Source organism: Poecilia reticulata, chromosome 8, assembly GCF_904066995.2.
Source record: "Poecilia reticulata chromosome 8, P_reticulata-male-v2, whole genome shotgun sequence".
Classification (NCBI taxonomy): domain Eukaryota; kingdom Metazoa; phylum Chordata; class Actinopteri; order Cyprinodontiformes; family Poeciliidae; genus Poecilia; species Poecilia reticulata.
In genome coordinates this window covers 7,369,781-7,391,321 of record NC_088837.1, presented here as the reverse complement: position 1 = coordinate 7,391,321, position 21,541 = coordinate 7,369,781, and the positions used below count along the sequence as shown (strand labels likewise).

The 21,541-nt window shown below is 41.3% G+C and overlaps 1 long non-coding RNA gene across 1 annotated transcript; it reads left to right on the top strand.

The window, feature by feature from the left end:
- The first annotated feature begins 6,617 nt into the window (after nt 1-6,617).
- LOC145552474 (uncharacterized) lies at nt 6,618-16,156 on the top strand. The gene is made up of 2 exons (XR_014088534.1): nt 6,618-7,306; nt 13,509-16,156. It is a non-coding gene; the product is annotated as an uncharacterized LOC145552474 (long non-coding RNA).
- The last annotated feature ends 5,385 nt before the right edge of the window (nt 16,157-21,541 follow it).

The following is a 21,541-nucleotide window of genomic DNA, read 5'->3' as shown; positions in this document are numbered from 1 at the left end:
GAGGCTCTGGAGAAACGGAGCAGGTTTAGTCAAAGTGCTGAATTCGCTCTTCTGCGAAATGACCCGGACAGCGGCTGATCTTTTAAAAAGATCGTTTGTGCAGAAGTTATTGTTTTTGCTATGGTGTAGGATTCTGTTCAGAGTTCTTCATTCTTGTCACATGCGATGCTTTGCAAACTGGAATGAAACCAAATCATAAAGAGATTTTGCAGACTACCAATGAACTTAAAATTATGCAAAAAATATATAAATTCTATCTTGTGTATCCAGATTGGTTTATATTATTTGCTGCCAGAACCTTATAAGCCAGCATGCCTAGGTGGGCCCCATGTGGGGAAAAGGAGGACAGACCAGATGGCCCCACATGGGTTTGCCCATGTAGGGCCACAGCCTACATGGGCCCTACATGGACCACCATGTACCACCATGTAGGGCCCATGTGGGCTGTGGCCCTACATGGACCACCATGTAGGGCCACAGCCCACATGGGCGCGGCAAACCCATGTGGGGCCATCGTGGAACCCACGGACAAACCCATATGGAACCCATCTGGTCTGCCCTTCTTTTCCCCACATGGGGCCCACCTGGGCATGCTGGCAGGGTATAGTTGCAGAGTGCAGTTAGTTTGCACCAAAATATGATTCACTTTCTTCAAACAGCTTTAATGTTTGACAGGGTACTTAAAAAAATACAACTTATATATAACAGGATTATTGGAGGTGGTTCAGTTACATATTTATTTTAAGGTAGTTTGACAAAAAGTAGAAAGCTTCAACAGCATGAAAAACACAGCTGGGTTTAACTAAATGGAGAAGACTGATTAGATTCTAGTAAGATTTATTTTTTCATCTGAATCTCAACTGAACCCATAGTCAGGTTTCAGTAACCTGAATATCTCCATTTCTGAACTAAAGATTATCAAAGATTCACAAATCAGTTAGAAAAACAACTTAATAGTCCATTGATTTAGCCTTGAATCTAAAGCTTTTCATGAGTTACACACTTCAAATAAGTTTTAAAAAACCTAAAAAAAAAATTGTGCTGCTTAATTGACCTGCCGCCCTTTTGTGAAATGACTCCCTGGGTTGTGAGCCATATCACCCATCTCAATAATCACTGGCAAACAAGCATCTATCACAGGCATCTATCACAGCATCAACTATAGCAACAAACTACTGTCTTTTTCAAGAGGTCATATATTACTGTATGGCAGTTACATATTTTCAGATAGGCTCAGTGGTGCAGAAGTGATAGAAAGACTGATGATTGAATAGCTTGATGATTTAACACCATAAAACTTTAAGGTTTTAAATGTGGGACCTCAGCAATAAATGCGTAAAGTACGGTAATTAAAAATATTTCAAACAAATAAAAATGCTGGCAGGTGTTCACATTTAATCTGCTGACGTTGCAGTAAAGCTGATGTTACGGTTCGCATAGAAGAGAACTGGACTTCCTTTATTTAGAAAAACTGAATTATCATTTATTTATTGCTCGTCATGAATTTGTGCAGAATCAAATATGCTCACAGAGGGTTCAATGTACTGTTCCAGTATTTCTGCATTGCGCTCCAACAGAAAATGTATCTGATATGTTGCGTCCTAAAGCTCGGGATCTGAACCGTCTTTTTTTTATTATTATTTATTCATTTATTTGCAGAGAGTAACATGAGAGGCTTCCTGGCATAGTAATGAATTAACCGCCGGTGGTGATTTAATAAACCTCCTCTGCTTTACTCGCTGGACTCTGTGGCAAGTGGAGGAGGTGAATAAGTAATGTTAAGATGGATTTTATGTAAGAGGAAGATGGAGCCGAGCTGTCACCCGCTGCTTCCTGCGTTAGAAGGTGTTTAGCTGAGGCGCGGGTCGGCCATCTTGGTTGTTTTAGGCAGGAAGTGCCCATGTTTAGTGAAGACTGTGCAGCTGAGGGGTGACCTTACTCACGCTTTCAAATAATGTTTGTTTCAAAAGGTTTTACACACAAAAATATGAAAACGTGGCGTGCAACTGTGTTTAGCAGAGAAAAGTGAACATTATTAAAGAAGTATCCAAGATCAAACGAATAAAGGAAGGAAGGAAGACCTGATAAAACTTCGAGAAAATTGGAGTTGCCAACGTAAATTTACGTCGAAAAGGTCTTTAAACTCGGAAACTGTAGTCTTCGGATGAACATCCAGACTAATCCGGTTTAAACTGGTTCTTCTTTTCGTGCAGTTTTATTGTTGCTTTACTGCCCCCGTATGGCCAAGAGAGGTATAGGCGTGCTAATTCACTTAGCTAAATTGTGTTGTGTTCACACAAAACGAAACGATTTAGTTAGGTTAACGAGGCAAAGTTATGTCACCTTTACTAGAGTTAATTAATTAAACACAACAAACACATTATTTTATGTGTTGACTTGAAGTGAAATATTTACATAATGTGAACAACACGCCGTGTTTCACTTCTTTGAGGGCAAGAAGTCAAAATTCTCACCATGAAACATTGTGGTGGCAGCATCATGCTGTGGGAATGCCTCTCTCAAGAAGAACCAGGGAAGGTGATTAAAACTGATGGAAAGATGGGTGGAAATAAATGTAGAAGGATCCTTGAAGAAAACTTGTTAAAGGCAAAAGATTCAGGGCCTCGTCAGAGGCTCAACTTGTCTATCGAAGAGTATTCGTGTGTTAGAGTGGCCCAGTCAAAGTCCAGTTCTCAGTACAGTTGAGAATCTATAGATGGAATATAAAATTGATGTTTACAGCAAAGATTTTGGTGCCTAAATGACCAAAACTACCTTTAAATATTTGAAGCTGTGCCAGCAGTGAAAGGTCGTCCTACCATGAGGTCAGGGTGTTGAATAGGAATGGAAGCAACACTTTCTGATTTCTACTTGTGAAAAAGAAACCTGTATCATTTTATCTCATGACTAAGATGCGTCTGCTTTGTTGTCAGTTTCAACAGAGATTTTTCCGCCAGACGGATTTTTAAAGTGTGGGGCGCCCCATGGAGGGCGCCAGAGCTCCTGAGGGAGGGACACGACACAAGGAAGAAAAATAAATAAAACAGGAAAAGAGAATTTTACAGAGGGAAGAATAACCAGGATTATTAAAAGTTGGGATTTTCGTGAGCTGGATCTGAAGGTTTTTATTATGGTGGTTAAATGAACTGTAGTCACATTAGAAAGTAGTTCATACTTCCATGTAAATGAAAAGGCAAAGCTAAACACCACATCATCAGTGAAACATACATGAACAGAGCATCAAGTTTTAGCAAAACAGCAATGATAGTTTTTAACTTGGCGGCACAATTGTCTGTAAAAGCTCTGAAAATGGTACACCAGGTGTTTGTTTCAGATGCTACTCCAGAAGTCAATCCTTAAATTACCATTTAAAACAATCTCTAATTTACAAAAACAGCTTCTTCTTCTTCTTCTCTCTTTTTCCTCTTGGCCCATCGCCTGTCTGCTCAGTGAGAAAGCCCCCAGCTCCGGCTTTCTGCTCCTTATTGAATAGTGATGGTTTGTGGTGTAGCCGTTTGGCCCTAGGGCGGTTCGTCTAGAAAAGAGTGAGTTCCTGCGGATTTTTGCCGGTGCAGATGTGCACCGTGTGCAGCAGAGTGTGTCCTATAAATATTTTCCTCAGCCGCTCTCTGCTATGAATGTGTAAAAAGGTCAGGCCTTATCTATATTTTCTTCTTTTCCTCCTTTTGCAACACCCTGCGGCTGCAGCTCTGATCAGCAGCCGGTATTTATTCTGCTCTTCTATGACACTGGCTGGCTCACAGCTGTATGCAAATGTACGTATATCCCTCCAACCCTCTTTGGAGTCTGGTTTGAGACAAAAAAAAAGATGCTGAGCCCGAACAGTGTCTATATTTAGCTCCCGGTTCAATCAATGACGCCAGAGCCACAGCGCCATGACTCTGCATGCTGATAGTACTACAGCTCGCCTCTGGAGAGGGAGATGCTTTAGGAAAGGAAGACTAAATTAGAGCAATGAAGAGAGGAAAAGAGAGGATGGGACAAATGCAGGCTTAATCCTGTAACAGGGATGCAGGAGGAAACAGAGAGAGAGAGAAATAGGGATCTGGATGGGGGAAGGAGAGGCAGAGATGAAAGGAAAGAGGCAGGTGTAAACACAGAGGCAGAGGAGGGGGGAGGGATGGAGGGATGGAGACAGATGGGCAGAGAAGGCTGAAAACGGAGAAGTGAAGCTTGAGGAGGTGGAGAGTTGAAACCAGCTGAGATCAGCCGGAGACGGGAAAGCATCTGCAGGTAGCAGGTGGAGTTTGTGCAAACTGGATGGAAACACAAGAGCTTGTTCTGCGTGGAAAAGCAGCAGCCCGGTTTTTATTTGAAGAAACATGAAATACGGAGGAGGCAGGAGAGATTCTGTAAAGGTACTTCAGCAAAGGAGAAGGAGGAGGAAATAAGAAAAAAATAACTCCAACAGGCTGTCAGCGGAAATGCGGAGCGACGTTGTGGACCTGTTGTCAGAGCCGGGCTCTGATTCATTGCTTGCCGTTGTAAAGTTAAATCCTGACTGTTTCTTTTTCCTCCCCACTTTAATAGTGTGTTGTTGTGCGTTCTCATTGGATCGAAACTTCAAGGGGAAATAGAAGTGAAACCTGATTCAGAGCCTCTGAACACCGGCTCTTATCAGGGTAAAAAGACGCTCGCTGTAACACAGGAGTGCAGAGATGCAGAGATCATCACTGCGTTTTGAAAAGTTGGGTTTTTATAAGCTAAATTAAACTGAGAGACGGCTATTGAAATAGTGGTGCAAATTTTTAGCTTGAAGTAAAAATAACATGAAATTTCAACCATGTAGAAATAATGACAATTAAATTTCTTCAGGTTATAAATGCATTCTGGATATATTTTAACAACAATGACAAAGCAAGGAGCACAAATACATATTAATATTTCAGGGGCATTTTTACTTCAAATCCTGGTGGCACATGTTTACTTTCATAGTTTATGAGAGTTTGATTTTTCTTTTTTTGCTATTACCACAAAGTTTCTTGTTATTCAAACTGTTATTTTCAAACCACAATGGTAAAAAAGTGTTAGACTGTGTGTAAAGCTTGTTGAAACACAAACAGAGGAATTTTCTGCTGTACACGAAAATATAAATGTGCAAAACACTTACACACAGTAAATTATTTTATGCTCTCCTTTCTGTGATTCTATCACATTAAATCCCCCCCCCCCCAAAAACAACACATCTAAATCTGTAGTTGCAATGTGAAGAAGTTCAAAGGGTGTCAAAGCGTTTGTGCAGCTTTGATGTGGATCCTCGAAACGTAGGTGTAAAGCTAAGTGGAGAAATGAGATTTACCCAAAGCCTTCAGAAACACAGAGGTAAATAGGATGGAGTGGGAGGCATGCAGGGAGAAAGTAAAAACACTAAATGCTCCACAGACAAATCCTTCACATAACAAGATGCTGCTTTGTCCTTTATTTACGTTTAATATTCAGTATTTGACTGGAGGACCGGTCAGACAGGGCGGAATCAGTCCATCGAGGTATGGAAGTTATGAGAATTGATTCATTGCCATTTAGATTGTGGGTAAAATGAAATGTCAAATTCAGTGTTATGTTTGTCGATCTCTTCTGATCGGAGTGAAGGAAACACACAGTTTAGTAACTATAGTTTGACAACGCAAAGCAGAAAGATCTGTTCTGCTGCATGTACCCAATTAAACGAACACATCTGTTCAGATTATATCTGAATATTTTATGATCGCTGAGAAACTACGACGATAACAATGAACAAACAAACACAGAGAACACAGGGATGCTTGTATATGCACAAACACACACGCGCGCACACGCACGTGCACCCACACACACACATACACGCACAGCTGCTCTCAGAGACCATAAAAGCTGCAGAGTGCCCTGAGCTCTTGGAAAACACTCACTCTGTAAACACACACTGTTGTTTTGTTTGGCTCTGATCTGGTCTGGGCAGCAAGGAAAAGAAACCGAGTCTGAATTTTATTATTTATGTCTGAAACACAGAAACGGACGGACGGACAGACGGACGGATGGATGGATGGATGGATGGATGGATGGATGGATGGATGGATGGATGGATGGATGGATGGATGGATGGATGGATGGATGGATGGATGGATGGATGGATGGATGGATTTCTTCTACACCACCAGGCCTTGCTGGCTCTGCCTCTCCTGCCTCAGTGTGTTACTGTGTTTTGCAGTGTGTTGCTGCTGTGTTGTCGCTGTGTGTTGCTGCAATGTGTGTGTCGCTGTGTGTTGCTGCAGTGTGTGTGTGTCGCTGTGTGTTGCTGCAGTGTGTGTGTGTCGCTGTGTGTTGCTGCAATGTGTTGTGATTGTTCTCTTCCTGTTTCCTACCGTCTGCTGTGTGAATCTCCCTCAGCACCAAACACCAGTCAGAGGTCGTGTTGGACCAAACGGCTCCTGTTTGTCTCGGCGGCTTCAGGCCAAATCAAAACCTTCGATAAGGTGAAGCTTATGAGAGCCGCCTGGTCAGGAGTCATTTGTGTGACCAGAACCAGAACCAAACATGTTGAAGCAGTACTCAGTTCTCATGCTTCTCTAATCTGGAACAAACTTACAGAGAACTGCAAAACAGACGAAACACTGAGTGTTAGAGATTTTTTGGTATTATCATTTTGTTGTTACTTTAGTTCATATTCAGTCTAATGTTAGAGCAGATTAAAATGTTCTCTTCTTTAGTGTGTGTATTAACTGACCTGGGGGGTCACAGCTGCCTGTTCATCTTCAGGTGAAACAGTTTGACCAAGATTTGAACCGGGCTCAGGCCGTAAATCAGATATCGCATCTGGAACTGGGTTGCTAGTTGTTTAGGTAAATTGTTTTACGACCTTTGCTGTGTTTAGGTAAAATGTTTTACGACCTTTGCTGTTTTTTCTCTGCTGTCTATCTTGCCTATCCTCCCTCTTTGAAGTTTGAAAATAAAAGACAAGCTTTACCCAAAGATTTTCAGAACGCTCTATGAACAGCTCGGAGGAGCAATTGATAGAGTTTGTTCTCCTTTGCAAAGTTTGTCATAAAATTCATATACGTTGTCTGTGGTTCTTTTATGTAGGTTCTAGGAAAATACCTATCATTTTGGTGCCGAAACCCGGGATCTCTCATACCGACCGCTGTCAGGCAGAGGAAGACGCGCTGAATCCGTGCACGGCCAGAGTCAACTGGACCTGGAAAGAAAGACCCAGGAAGTAGAATTCTTCGCTGGGCCAGCGACGTAGGTCCGACTTTGTCTGCCAACGGCGGAGTGACGAGATCCGACTGGACAACCCGAAAACTACAGAAACGTAGGTGAATTTTAAAATGGCTATTTCAGTGGTTTGAGTTTCCTTGTATGATGTCGCTCTGCTAAAACTCTGTGGTTTGAGAATCCTTGTATGATGTCGCTCTGCTAAAACTCAGTGGTTTGAGAATCCTTGTATGATGTCGCTCTGCTAAAACTCAGTGGTTTGAGAATCCTTGTATGATGTCGCTCTGCTAAAACTCAGTGGTTTGAGAATCCTTGTATGATGTCGCTCTGCTAAAACTCTGTTCGAGGAGACCCCATAAGGGCAAGTCCTCAGGCGGATAGGAAGCTTGTCATTGCTGTGTGGTTTTGATTTTTTGATGGGTAAAATATCACTGGTGCTGAGTTATCTGACAAGGCAAAAACAGATAATGTTGCCATTACTGTGCTGGTATTGCTGGTTTGCTGCTACTTTGATGTGTGTGTGTGTGTGCGTGAAAGAGTAGTGTGAGAGTGGTTGGAGGTTTAAATACCGCTTTGTATTTTACCTCATATAAAACAGTGGAATTAAGCAGCAAACCTCTTGTGGATGCAACAGGCAAGATTCTCCCACTCGAAAGAGTCGAAGCGGGGAATACCACAACAAGGTATTTTAATTGCTGGCCCACTGAAAAGATCTCCAGTTCATAGGACTCCCTAGGAGTCAACGAACCTGGACCAAATTTAAATAAATTCAAATAAATAATATTTCCAAGCTGAAATTGCAAGTGTTTTAAATATGGGAAATAAACATTCTTGTAATTCCTCACTTATTGAGGGCCCCGATGGAGATGAAAAGTACATGCTGTCCAGGTTTCCTGGTAGCACTGTACACATGGAAAAATGGAGAAAGAAATATAAAATAGACGGAAAGCTAAAAATCGATAAATGGCAAGCAATTGTGAGAATTTTGGAGAATAGTGTAGCAAGAAAAACGGGGATAAAAAAGATTAAAAAGGAGGATGAGTTGAGATGTGCTAAAATATGGTTAAAAGCAGCCACAGACCGGAAAGAACAAATTAAAAAGATTAAAGACAAAAAGCTTGTAGAATCAAATAACTTATTTGTAAGACCAGAAGACAATGAAATGGTGCTATCCAGACGGAATGCTCCAGCGGGGCAGGGAGAGCAGGTACGGCCGACTGCTCCTCCCCCAACCGCTGAAGCAAGTTCGTCTGCCTCTGTCCCAGTAGCAACAGCCCCGGCAGACAGTCTTCCGGACGCGCCCGCTACTGGCAGTAAGGAGCCCCAAAGTAGTCTGTATCCCTCACTGGAAGGTTTAGATCCACCCCCGTATGCGGGAGACAGAAGTCAAACAGAACATATGCCAATTGAACAGCCACATTACAATTTAAGGTTAAATCCTAAAAAGAAGATCCAATATAGTCCTGATTTCCACGGGGGACATGTTGAAGAGTACCCCATGATACAGGTACCAAACCCTAATGCTGGTGCGGATGATTCACCACATACATATGTTTTTAGACCCTGGAATTTAGAGGAAGTCCGGAAAGCTGTGGAAGGAATAACACCTGCAGCAGAGGATCCCAATAAATGGATAGAGGACATGACTGGATTAATTCATTCTTATAGACTGAACGGAGTTGAAGCGGGGGCAGCAGCCATGACCTCGCTAGGAAAAGACTGGGCAAAAGTAAGGGGAAACTATACGGGAAAAAATAGAATAGGCCCAATACTATACCCTGATGGAGAAAACCCAGAGCTGAGTAACGAATACAAAGCACAGTGGGATCCAGTATGTGAAAGAGTTAGAACAGTTTTCCGTAAAAAGGCAAACTACAATCACTTAGCGGGGATAAGACAAAAAACTGGAGAGGACGTAGACGACTTTCGTCTGCGGTTTGAAAAAGAGTTCAAAGTTCACAGTGGGATTACCTATGATGAAGGGCCCGACAGCGTATATCAACAACAACTGAAAAACGCTTTAATGTCAAGTTTCCGCCCTGAAATTGAGGGCTGGATTAGAAAACACCTGGTCGAATATGATGCTGCCTCAGTCCCACAACTGATGACATGGGCACGTCATGCAGAAAAAGTAGTAAAAAACCAAAAACAGGGTCAGATGTTTTTCATCTGGAGGATTTTGGAGAAATAGAAACCTCTGCCTTTTTCCGTGGCCCCTCGAGAGGCCGAGGGAGAAACAAAGGCAGGAGAGGTCACCCTGAGCAGCGACCCATAAATCACACCACACAAGACGAAGATGTCTGCTGGCGTTGTGGCAGGTCAAACCATTGGGCAAAAGATTGCAAAGCAAAGAACGTAAAGGACTATAGAAGTAGCAGATGGGAGAAAAAACAAAAGCCTAACTCCTCAGTATGACTAGATTCTGCCACACCCAAACAAAACACACCACCAGATCAAATTGGTGTAATGGTGGACATATGTGCAGCTTGGGATATGTTAAATGCATTAAAAGAAAAACCTTACATCACACTGAATGTTTGTGGGGAAGAAGTTGAATTTCTATGTGACACCGGTGCATGCAAAACGGTTCTTAAAACTAAAATAAAAGGTGTAAACCCCACAAACGAGTCTATTTGGGTAAAATCTGCCGATGGACAAACGCATAGAGAAAAAATGTCAAAAAGTACATTTTTAAAGACCCTGAGACAGGAATTAATGTAAAAGCTTCTGTTGTGATGTCACCTAAATGTCCAATAAATCTGTTAGGTAGAGACCTAATGACAAAATTAGGAATAGCAGTAGTCCCTGTACAAGATGGGATGAGAGCTGTCAGATTAAAACATTCTGATATGTACACAGTTCAAAAAAATGAACAAATCTACTGTTCATATGATTTAAAGCCAGCTGACAATCCTCATGTCCCAGGAAAGCTTCTTAGAGAAGCTCGTGAACAGTTGGACTCACCTGAAACGGAAATGAACTACAATCAGTTGCATGTAACAATGAACATCCTAAATGATCCACAGGATGATTATGTTAAAAAGTTTTTAGAAACAAATCCTGTGACACTGGCTGTGACCGAAATGTTCACAGACCGACGGTCTTATGCAGCTGTGACTGTGCTCCTTCCGACTAGCCAAATAGAGCTGTATAAGTTACCGGCTAATCCACACATTTCATTATTCAAGCCACATAATATCACATGGGTAGATGTGGGTAATAGAACTAAAATGGCTGGTGAAGCCGCTGATTTCAAAGAAGGTGAAGACGGTTGGAGCTACAGCCCCAGCTGTGACGTCTGGAAACAATCACTATGTGAAGTAGTCACAGGCACAGCTCAAGTCCACGCGTTTGAGTGACACACAAACATATTTTTGACAGGAAAGGATGTAGCTGAACTAGCTGAACTTCCAGAAAACTTGTGGACAAAAGGTCCCTCTGATGTCGGGTTGCTTGGTTCAATTCCCCCGGTGCAAATTAAAGCAAAATCTAGCTGGAGGCCTAGAGTAAAACAATACCCTATAAAACCAGAAGCACTAAACGGGATTAAACCAGTAATTGAAGGTTTGTTAAAAGGAGGAATCATAAAAAAGTGTTCAGATTCTCCTTGTAACACACCTATTTTTCCTGTTCAAAAAGCAAATAAAAAAGACTGGCGTATGATTCAGGATTTACGTTCAGTAAATGAAGCAGTACAAACAAGAGCACCTAATGTGCCAGAACCACACACACTGCTAAACTCGCTTAAACCAAGCAATAAATTCTTCACAGTAATTGACCTCAGCAACGCATTCTTCTCTGTACCCATTCACCCAGATTCACAGTTCTGGTTTGCTTTTACCTACAGAGGTCAGGGGTACACATATACCAGATTACCCCAAGGCTTTGCAGACAGTCCAAGCATATTTTGTGAGGCAATTATGACCTGCTTATCTGATTTCCAAATGTCAGACAAAAGTCAACTTTTGGTGTATGTTGATGATCTATTAATAGCATCAGAGAGCGAGGAAGCTTGCAGAACAGACTCACTTGCTCTGCTGCACCATCTCTGTCAGACAGGGAACAAAGTAAACAAAGATAAGCTGCAGTGGGTGAGAGAAGAAGTAAATTATTTGGGACACACACTGTCTGCTGAGGGAAAGCAGATACAGAAAGCGAGAAAGGAGACTGTTTCTGAAGCACCTAAACCAGAAACTAAAAAACAAATGATGTCATTTCTTGGACTTTGCAATTACTGTAGAGCCTGGATTCCACACTATGCTGAGAAAACTCAGGCTTTACAGGATTTGATTCATGGCACCCCAATGGCCATGACTGATAAAATAGCTTGGAATCCAGAAGCTGAAAAAAGATTCACTGAACTAAAACAAGCACTAATGCAGGCAACAACTTTGATTCTTCCTAACTATGAAAAAACTTTTATTCAAACTGTAGATTGCAGGAATGGATTTATGACGTCTGTGTTACTACAAAACCATGGTGATAAGCTAAAGCCGTTGGCTTTCTACTCAAAGAAATTAGATCCAGTAGCACAGTCTCTACCAGACTGCGTCCAAGCAGTCTGTGCAGCAACATTAGCTGTACACATGTCGGCTGACATAGTCTTGTTTCACAAGATGGAGCTGTTAGTTCCACACGCGGTAGATGTTCTACTTTTGCAGAGCAAAATGAATTTGCTCTCACCAGCGCGACACCTTTCGTATACAGCAACGCTTTTGTCACAACCACACATTGTAATAAAGCGGTGTACGATTCTAAATCCAGCTACTTTGCTTCCATTACCAGATGATGGAACGCCACACAGCTGCATAGAAGCTACAGAGCACTTGCAGCTTCCAAGGCCAGACCTACAGGACACCCCATTAGCATTGGGAGAGGTCTGGTTTGTTGATGGGTCATGTTCAAAGGAGCCTACGGGTAAAAATCAGACAGGTTATTCGGTTGTTGCTTTGCCAAATGAAATAATAGAAGCAGAAAAAATTTCCAGCACTCATTCTGCACAGGCAGCAGAATTGATTGCTTTAACGAGGGCATGTGAACTGGCAGAGGACATGCATTTGACGGTGTACACAGATAGCCAGTATGTTTTCTCTACTTTGTTTTATTTTGCAAAACAATGGGAGCGTAGAGGAATGACAACATCAACTGGGAAACCAGTGACACATGCATCTTTACTTAAAAATCTTTTGCAAGCAATACAACTCCCAGCTAAACTAGCTGTATGTAAATGCACGGCTCATACAACAAGGACGGATGAAGTTTCAAATGGGAACAGACTAGCTGACAAAATAGCTAAAGAAGCTGCAGCAGGGAAGCATGGGAAAGGAACTTTCTCAGCACAGACTGAAGGAGAACAACAACTGATAGACAAAAAAGTGCTGAAAGACATGCAGGACAATGCACCACAGGCCGAAAAAAGGATGTGGATAACTAAGGGTGCGAAAATTAATGATGAGAGCATTTTTGAAGTAAAGGACAAACCAGTTCTACCTAAATCTTTATTTAAAGCTGCAGCAATTGTGACGCATGGGCGCTGCCATGTGTCAACAGGGGGGATGGAAGCCATAATACAGCAACATTTCACAACGTATGGTTTAAATTCCTACCTAAAAAAATTTTGTACTGCATGTCCAGTCTGTGTGAAACATAACCCACAGGGAAACATAAGGCCAAAACGAGGCAGGTTCCCGAAACCATCTTATCCATTTCAAACTATGTATATGGATTTTATTGAGCTTTCACAAAGTGGGCCATACAAATACTGTCTGGTGATGATAGATGCTTTTTCTAAATGGGTTGAAATAGTACCATCAAAGTATGCAGATGCTTTGACAGTAGCGAAGGCTATTTGCAAAACTATTATCCCAACGCATGGCATCCCACAGACTGTTTACAGTGACAATGGACCACATTTTGTAAACCAAGTGATACAAAACATGGCATCTCACTTGGGAATGACATTGAAAAACCACTGTGCCTATCACCCACAGAGTGCAGGGCTTGTGGAAAGAACAAATGGCACGGTGAAAAGCAGATTAAGAAAGTGCATGGCAGACACTGGCCGACCCTGGCCAGAATGTTTAGACTTGGTGAAGCTCTATATGAGAATCACCTCAACAGCAGATGGTCTAACACCTTTTGAAATAATTCATGGGAGAGCTTACAGACTGCCTCTGTTTGCTCCTGACTTACAGAAAGCTGATGAAGAACAAACATTAGCAGATTATATGATCAGGACTCTTAAACTGAAGAAAGTGTCCAGTGCGAATTTACTGCCTTCTGACTCTTCTCCTCCACAGGAGGCACCTCCCATTAAGCCAGGTGACTGGGTCTACATAAAGGTCATCAAACGGAAGAACTGGGCAAGTCCACGGTGGGAAGGACCATTCCAGGTGTTGATGACCACACCAACAGCTGTAAAAATCGCTGAAAGACCCAGCTGGATTCATCTCAGTCACTGTAAGCTGCAGAGAGTGTTGGACCCCTAATCCGGAGTAGAGAGGAAGGTGGGCTTTATTGCCTCCGGGCTGCAAAGGGGTGCTACTTTTAGTGTGGTTCGTCTCAAACCCGGTGAAGAAACGCTTAAGATTCTCACTCTTTTAGTTTGGGGGTTCTGACATCTCTGTGTGCCGAGCAACAATGGGGACTCCATATGCCAGATGGATTTTCTACGGCGCTGTGACTGCAGCATGTTTGATGTTTGGAGAAGGACGTGAGCCTGAGTTCCACAAACACGACTACAGCACCAACCTGTGGTGGAAACTAATGAATAGAACCGCGTACGAGGGACATGCTGTGAACTGCTACGTGTGTGCGCAGCTGCCGGTTTCTATTCACAACTCAGGCCTCCGACCAGGTGACATTACTGACAACAAACAGATGTGTCTCTATGTTCTAAGCACCAGACCACGGCGCGTCCCACCCCTACGGGGAGACAGAGCGCGCGAGAAGGACTATTCAGCTGACCTCCGAATGGGAGAGGCTGTGCAAGGTCTGTTTGGATTTTTAAATTGTTCACTCGCAGACGATGTACTTCCTTTTGCATCATCTCAACAAACTGTATGGAAGATACCAGAGATCATTTCATTAGCAGGAGCTAAACCAGGATCTCTGGGGACCTGTGTCTACAATAATGGACATGTTATTCTAGGGACGTTGCCCTGGAACTTGTGTAACAGAGTTTACACCTACTGCGAACCGACACAGGATTTCATCGACTGCACAGCCTGCAGGGGTCAAAGGATGACTCCACACTGCAAAGTCTGGAAGGACAACCCAGACTGTGACAACTTGCTTCAGGAGAGGAGTTTCAACATCACGCATAAGACAAAGAGGAAACAGGAGACAACGCTGTGCAGTGCCATAGTGCCAGGAGACTATGGTTCACGTATGTTGGCAGATTGGTACTTCATATGTGGAAATGAAGCATACATGTTTTTACCAAAAAATTGGGGAGGACTGTGTGCTGTGGTTCCGTTAATCAACCCGATTGCGTTCATCAGGAAAGCACAAGATGATCCACGTACCCGCTCCAAACGAACAGTTATGTCAGAGGTCAAAAAATGGGGAGGCCTAACTACACACACTGGAGTTCCATGGGAATTCAGGATTTGGAACGGCGGAGAAAAATTCATGCAAGGTTTGTTTCCGTGGGTTGGAGTAGGTGAGATTCGGGACCACGTAGAGATAAACAGGTACGGATTACTGCGACTAATCAACATCACATACCAGCTGGCCAATGGCACCGCGAAGGAGCTGACTGAACTGAGAAACATGGTCATGCAAAATCGTGTTGTTCTGGATTTCCTCACTGCCCCTCAGGGAGGGGTCTGCAAAATTATTGGCCCAACGTGCTGCACTTTTGTGCCGGATGAAACAGGCACTGGAGGAACTATTTCTGATGCTCTATATGAGCTGGAGGATCTTAAAAAATATGTGGAGAGTGGAACACGCGGCTCATCCTTTTTTGATTTGTTTTCATGGCTCACGTCTGGTCCATGGTGGACTTTATTGTTAAAGCTCGTGACACCTATTCTGATTGTTTTGGTTCTGTTCTGTCTTTTTACGGGTTGCATTATTCCTTGCCTACGAAGTATGTTGTTTAAAACAATTAACACAACTGTTGTCAGTTATCAGCTAGCAAAGGCATCCTATGAGACAAATGAAGATGACTTGTTTCGAGGTTCTGACGATTTTCTGAACAATGATGATGTTCTGTAATCAATAAACAGATTAATTCATTTGCTGAATGATTCCTACACCGAAAATGTGAAAACAAGTGGTGTTAGAGATGAGAAAACTGCATTTGATTTTTTGCTGTTTCTTTCTTTTGTTTTTGTCCATTTCATTTATTCATTATATTAATTTAGTCATTGTGTCATTTTTATGTTTAGACTAGGGAAAAAAAAAAAAAAATTCTTGCATTTATTGGTTCTATTTTATTTCTTTTCTTTTCTATGCTTGGCTTTTGAATAGGGTTTACACACGTGGTAAAATGATAAAAAGGGGGGAATGTTAGAGATTTTTTGGTATTATCATTTTGTTGTTACTTTAGTTCATATTCAGTCTAATGTTAGAGCAGATTAAAATGTTCTCTTCTTTAGTGTGTGTATTAACTGACCTGGGGGGTCACAGCTGCCTGTTCATCTTCAGGTGAAACAGTTTGACCAAGATTTGAACCGGGCTCAGGCCGTAAATCAGATATCGCATCTGGAACTGGGTTGCTAGTTGTTTAGGTAAATTGTTTTACGACCTTTGCTGTGTTTAGGTAAAATGTTTTACGACCTTTGCTGTTTTTTCTCTGCTGTCTATCTTGCCTATCCTCCCTCTTTGAAGTTTGAAAATAAAAGACAAGCTTTACCCAAAGATTTTCAGAACGCTCTATGAACAGCTCGGAGGAGCAATTGATAGAGTTTGTTCTCCTTTGCAAAGTTTGTCATAAAATTCATATACGTTGTCTGTGGTTCTTTTATGTAGGTTCTAGGAAAATACCTATCACTGAGTTTCTTTAAATTAAGGTAACAAAAAAAAGAAAAGAAAGAAAAGCTACCTGCTTAGAGTTTTCTTTGATCAATAATAACCGAAACACTGATAAGTTTGAAGATGATTATTCTTGATGGTATTTGGCATAGTGGATTTTTGTCTTATGTTTTCATCACTTTTAACTCGCTTGTTGCTGAATTGTAATATACAAATAAACTTGACTTAACCGGCTCAAAAAGTCCTATGAATTCACACGCTTTCCTTCTTTCAAGCTCAGGTTTGCTGCTTGACTCGTTTCCATATCCGGCCATATTTTTCCGGTGTTTACACAGAAAACGTTCCTTTCACAGAAAGTATGGCGCAGAGGACATAAGAACCAGCCTCTGCTACATTTAAAGAGAAATAAACGAACAGAGCAAAGGATATTCAGCATGAGCCGCTAAGTCCTAAAAGCAGCGAGTTTTGTGTTTGAGTCACGATGCAGCAGAGTTTCAGGAAACGGGGGTTATCAGTGCTCTGATGCTGGGTTTCCTCCGGGACTCTCTGCAGACTGCTGAGCTCCTGTATCTGTTCTATTGATCCTCATGTCTCTGACAATATGAGGAAAATCCTCCGGTGTCCAGCCCAGAAGCCGTCCCTCCTGCCCGGTGCGGTCTGCTTGAAGCCCGTCTCTCTGCCAGACAGAAGCACGAACCGCAGGATTTGAAGGATGGCGACGTGAAAAGGGACATTTTCGTGGCCTCAATCGGTAAATGGAAAGAACAAAAGGCTGTTGAAAAGGGGAATATACAAAGGACGAATACAGATTAGAGAGCAGTGTGCAGATACCGTCTCTATTCACTCCTCTTTTCTCTCATTTCTCCCTAATCAGTGTCCATCGTTTTGTCTCTCCTGCCAGCGTCTTTCATCCCCGTCCTCTCTTTTCACCGTCTCAAACCCTTCCACCCATCTCTTCTCTCTCTCCCTCCATCCCTCTCCATCAGCTTCAAAAAGCTGCCTCAGTGGCAGACCTCGAGGGTGTCTGCCTCTTGAGATGGAAAGAAAGAAAAAGAAGCAGTCCTTCATCCCTTTTTTCTTTTCTTTTCCCATGTTTCCTTTCCTGAGTGTGTTAGGTTTGCGGCTCGGCCTCCTCTGTAGTCCAGTGGACCGTTATGGGAGCTCTCCGGCAAGTAAAACCAATAAACGTGCAGGTGAACACGAGACTGTGTCACGTAGTCTCTGCTGACCTTTACGGATATTTCATTAGAGTCTGTGCTGCGGGGCGGATCGGGCCGGGGTCGGGGTTTGCAGCCGGCCGGATTCTTCTCTGCGTTTGTGTCGGGTTGGGGTGGATGAGTCCAGGAGGTGGATGCTGTTGGAGATGTATTCCTGGTGTGGGAATAGATTGGATTGTGGGTAAATCAGAGCACTGTGAGATGAATCTACCCTTCAGTTTGATGTCACAGCTGCAATGTGTAACTTTCACAAAAATATGATCTTCATATATTTGTTAAAGCCGTCCCCGTGTTGTGACAGCTTAACACGAAACAGAACATCTGTGAAAAGAACGGTTTTCTCCACCTCCTCCATGTCGACTAAAAACACCCAATCAGAGCTGGGAGGAGGGTCTGAGCGCTGTCAATGATGCTCGAGCACGTCCTGCTAAATGTACCAATGGAGAAACAAGTTTACCGTTCCAGGAAAACTGTTCATCTGCTCTCATTGGTGGCCATGCTAACTATCCATGGCCACCATGCTAGTTAGCATGGCCACCATGCTAACTAGCATGGTGGCTAGTTAGCACCATGCTAGTTAGCATTGTGCTAACTAGCCACCATGCTAATTGAGCTTATTGAGTAAGCTCAATAAGCTTACTCAATAAGTTCAATAAGCTTACTCAATAAGCTTATTGCTACAGCTTATTGCTTACTCAATAAGCAACAACTTATTGAGTAACTTGCGCAGCAGCAGTTTAATTTAAAGTTTCGTGCCTCATAGCTGCTGGAGCAAAAACTGTCAGATATTGAAAACAAAAATTAATCAGTAAGTACTAATATTGGTCAATACAGATTCTTATATCATGATTCGTTTCTCAGCCATATCCTCCAGTCCTAAGTTATGCCCTCGCAATCACTTCATTGTCAGAAATGTTAGTACATAATGAAGATCAAGCTTTATAGAAATGCTCAAATCTCTCAAATAATTTCACTTATTTACTGTAATCTGAAGACTCACACTTTATTCATCTATTTTGGTTCTGATCCCAGTTTGGATCAGCCACAAATATCCAGCATTTGTGGCTGGATATTTTGTGGTGAACCAGCTGTAGCGTATAGAGAAAAGGGGAAGTGTGTGAGGGTGATTGACAGCGCTAAGACCCTCCTCCTGACTTTGATTGGTTGCTTCTGATTGAATGCTGTATTTCTTTAAATGCAGTGAGCACTGAGAGAAGGCAAAATCTTTTATTATGCTTTTATAACATAATAATAATTTTACCAAATAAATAAAAAACTTATTTTTATAAATGTTAGATGCTGGAAATAAAAAAAAAAGTTTTAATTGAGTCTCTGATGAGTTGGTTTCTACTTCTAAATCTTTATACAGTCTCCTTTTGTAAATATGGCATCTCCTCCTCTTCTCCTTTTTCAGAAGGTTATCACATGCAGAGGATGGATCTCTGACTAATCATCTTCATCTAATCTCTATGGATCTTGTCTCTTATGTGTGTTCTTTTCCGCTCAGGTTTTCTGCAGGATTTAGGTCTGGAGGCTGAGACGACCTTAAAACGACGTATATTTGTTTTGTTTGAGCCACTTCTGTTCTGATGTGACTCATTTTTAGTTAGATGTCACCAGAATTTTTGTTTTTAAAGTCGTTGTATTTAAAAGATTTCCAGCAATTTGCCAAACAGATTTCCAGGGTCTTTGGAAGGGAAACCGGCCCACAGCATCACAGATCCTCAACCGTATTTTACAGCAGCAACTAGGTCCCACAGTGTTGATCCTTTGATTTCAGGGTCAACACACCTGCAATGTCACATCTGACCACATTGTTTTCAGTAAAACTCCCAGCATAGGAAAGAAAATGCCACGTTTATGTTTATAATGAGAGGAGAAAACAACCAGGTGGCATGAAAACAGTAGCATCTAATGGTCGTCATGGAGACGTAGTTATACTCCAAAACCCCACGTGTTGCTGTGATTTTGTTTATTCATTTATTTACTATCGTTTTCATTGAGCATTTCACCAACAGAAACATGGGTCATTTTCTGAGTCACATCATATGTCTACCCCTGGGAAACAGGAACTAATGATTTACAAATTAAAGGTTCCTCAAAGGTCACATAAACTTAAAAAAAATACTGTATAAGGGGAAAAAATGTTTTTAAATACAATTAAAAATGTGTACATTTTAGGAGTAACAATAATTGATTTAATTCATTGTAATAAAAAAAACAATTGATTAGTTAAAAGAAAAGTTTAGGAAAAAATGAGGGATAGATTTTTCTCATTTTTTTGAGAGAGATTATGCTGCGAGAGGTGACAAACATATTTGTCTGCATCTTTACATGTATAAAATCCATGTGTTTTTTTTAGATGGAGACATATTTGAAATGCGAAATTAATAAAATAAAGATTTTACAATCTTTATGTACAATTGAAACAGAGCATTGTTAATTTGTGTGTTTTTTTTCTCTTGGCTTCTTTTCTGTCTTTATCTCATCCTGAACTTGGTTCCATCCATCTGATGGAAGTCATTAAAGAGAAGCAGGAAAAATCAGTCTAATAAAGCAAAGAGGTTAGTGGTGATTCTTGGATGAGGGCCCGTTTCAGACTGATACTCACACTCACCCCCCTCCCCCTCCCACACACACACACACACCTATTCACTCACTGTGTGTGTGGGTGGACTGAGGTTATTGATTAGTGGTTGCATTGAGCTGGGACAGGAGCTTCGCACTACTTCTGCTGCTCTCTCTCACACTCACACCAAACACACACACACACACACACACACACACACACACACACGCACACGCACACACACACACACACACATGTGCGCAGACAGGCTCTTGTCTCCACAGCTATATCTTAGGGAACATTTTGTATCGGCACTGCAGGCTGTTGAGCTCCACATTGATCGTTTTTTTTATTTATTTATTTTTTTGCCATAAGAAAAATGATTCCTCTGATTGAGCCTCAGGAGACACCAGCTTTGTAAAGCCTTCAGGTCGTTATTGTAAAAGTACTTATCATCAAACATGCTGTTATTTAGAGGGGTAAGGGTTCCTGCAGTAAGGGTGATAAAGAAAATGGAGCAAGGCACTAAGCTTTGTTTTGTTGCCTGTTTAGGCTGCTTTATGTCCCGTATAAATCTTGCAAATCGCTGTTTCCGTTTGCAGTAAATTTGTGAATGTAATTATGTTTTGGAAAAAAATTTATAAATAAATAAATTACCCTGAACCAATGAATGGTCTTGATTCAAACTAATTGGAAAGTGTTTAGCATTTTTCATGAAGCACAAAAGAAATAAAAAAGAGTAGCAAAATGCAACACGAGATTGTCCTTCAAAAAACATTACGCATACAATCTACTGCATGAAAAGATATGTTACCATAGCCTCACAAAACTGTTTATCACATGGGTTTGATGTGAAAAAGAAGACAAGAATATGGAAAGGCAGCTCATGGTCAATGTTGGGTAGTGGAGGACGTAAGATACTGTGGATATCTCTTCTGAATAAACTCAGTCTTGTTAGAGGGCTGGGCATTATGAAATACCACTCTAAAAAGAAATGGGTCGTCACTGAGAGTTTAGACGGGATAATAATATTTTCACTTGAGGCTCTACCTGATTCCTTAATCTTTAAACATTTACAAGATGTAAAAGATTTACAAAATGTAAAATAGATCCAGAAGACTGTCTTCAGGACATGGACAGTTCACGAATGTTATTTTTGATGGTAGGGCAGCTTTAAAATATAATAATAATAATAATAATAATAATAATAATAATAATAATAATAATAATAATAATAATAATAATAATAATAATAATATACTGCTTGTCATAAGGAACAAAAATCTGAAAATGTATCGATTAAAAACACGGATTAATATGAAAAAACGCATCTTTAAAGCCTCTTCTGCTGCCATCCAGTGGACATATTAAAAATTGCAACAAAGATCTGTTTTTTATTTTAACATTTGGTTCATTACCAGTGATTCTTTTCCCACTACATGAGCCCTAATCAGTTTTAATATTGGTGAGCTATGTTTTGTGCTTACAATAAAATAAAAATAAAATAAAATAAAATAAAATAAAATAAATAAATAAATAATAATAATAATAATAATAATAATAATAA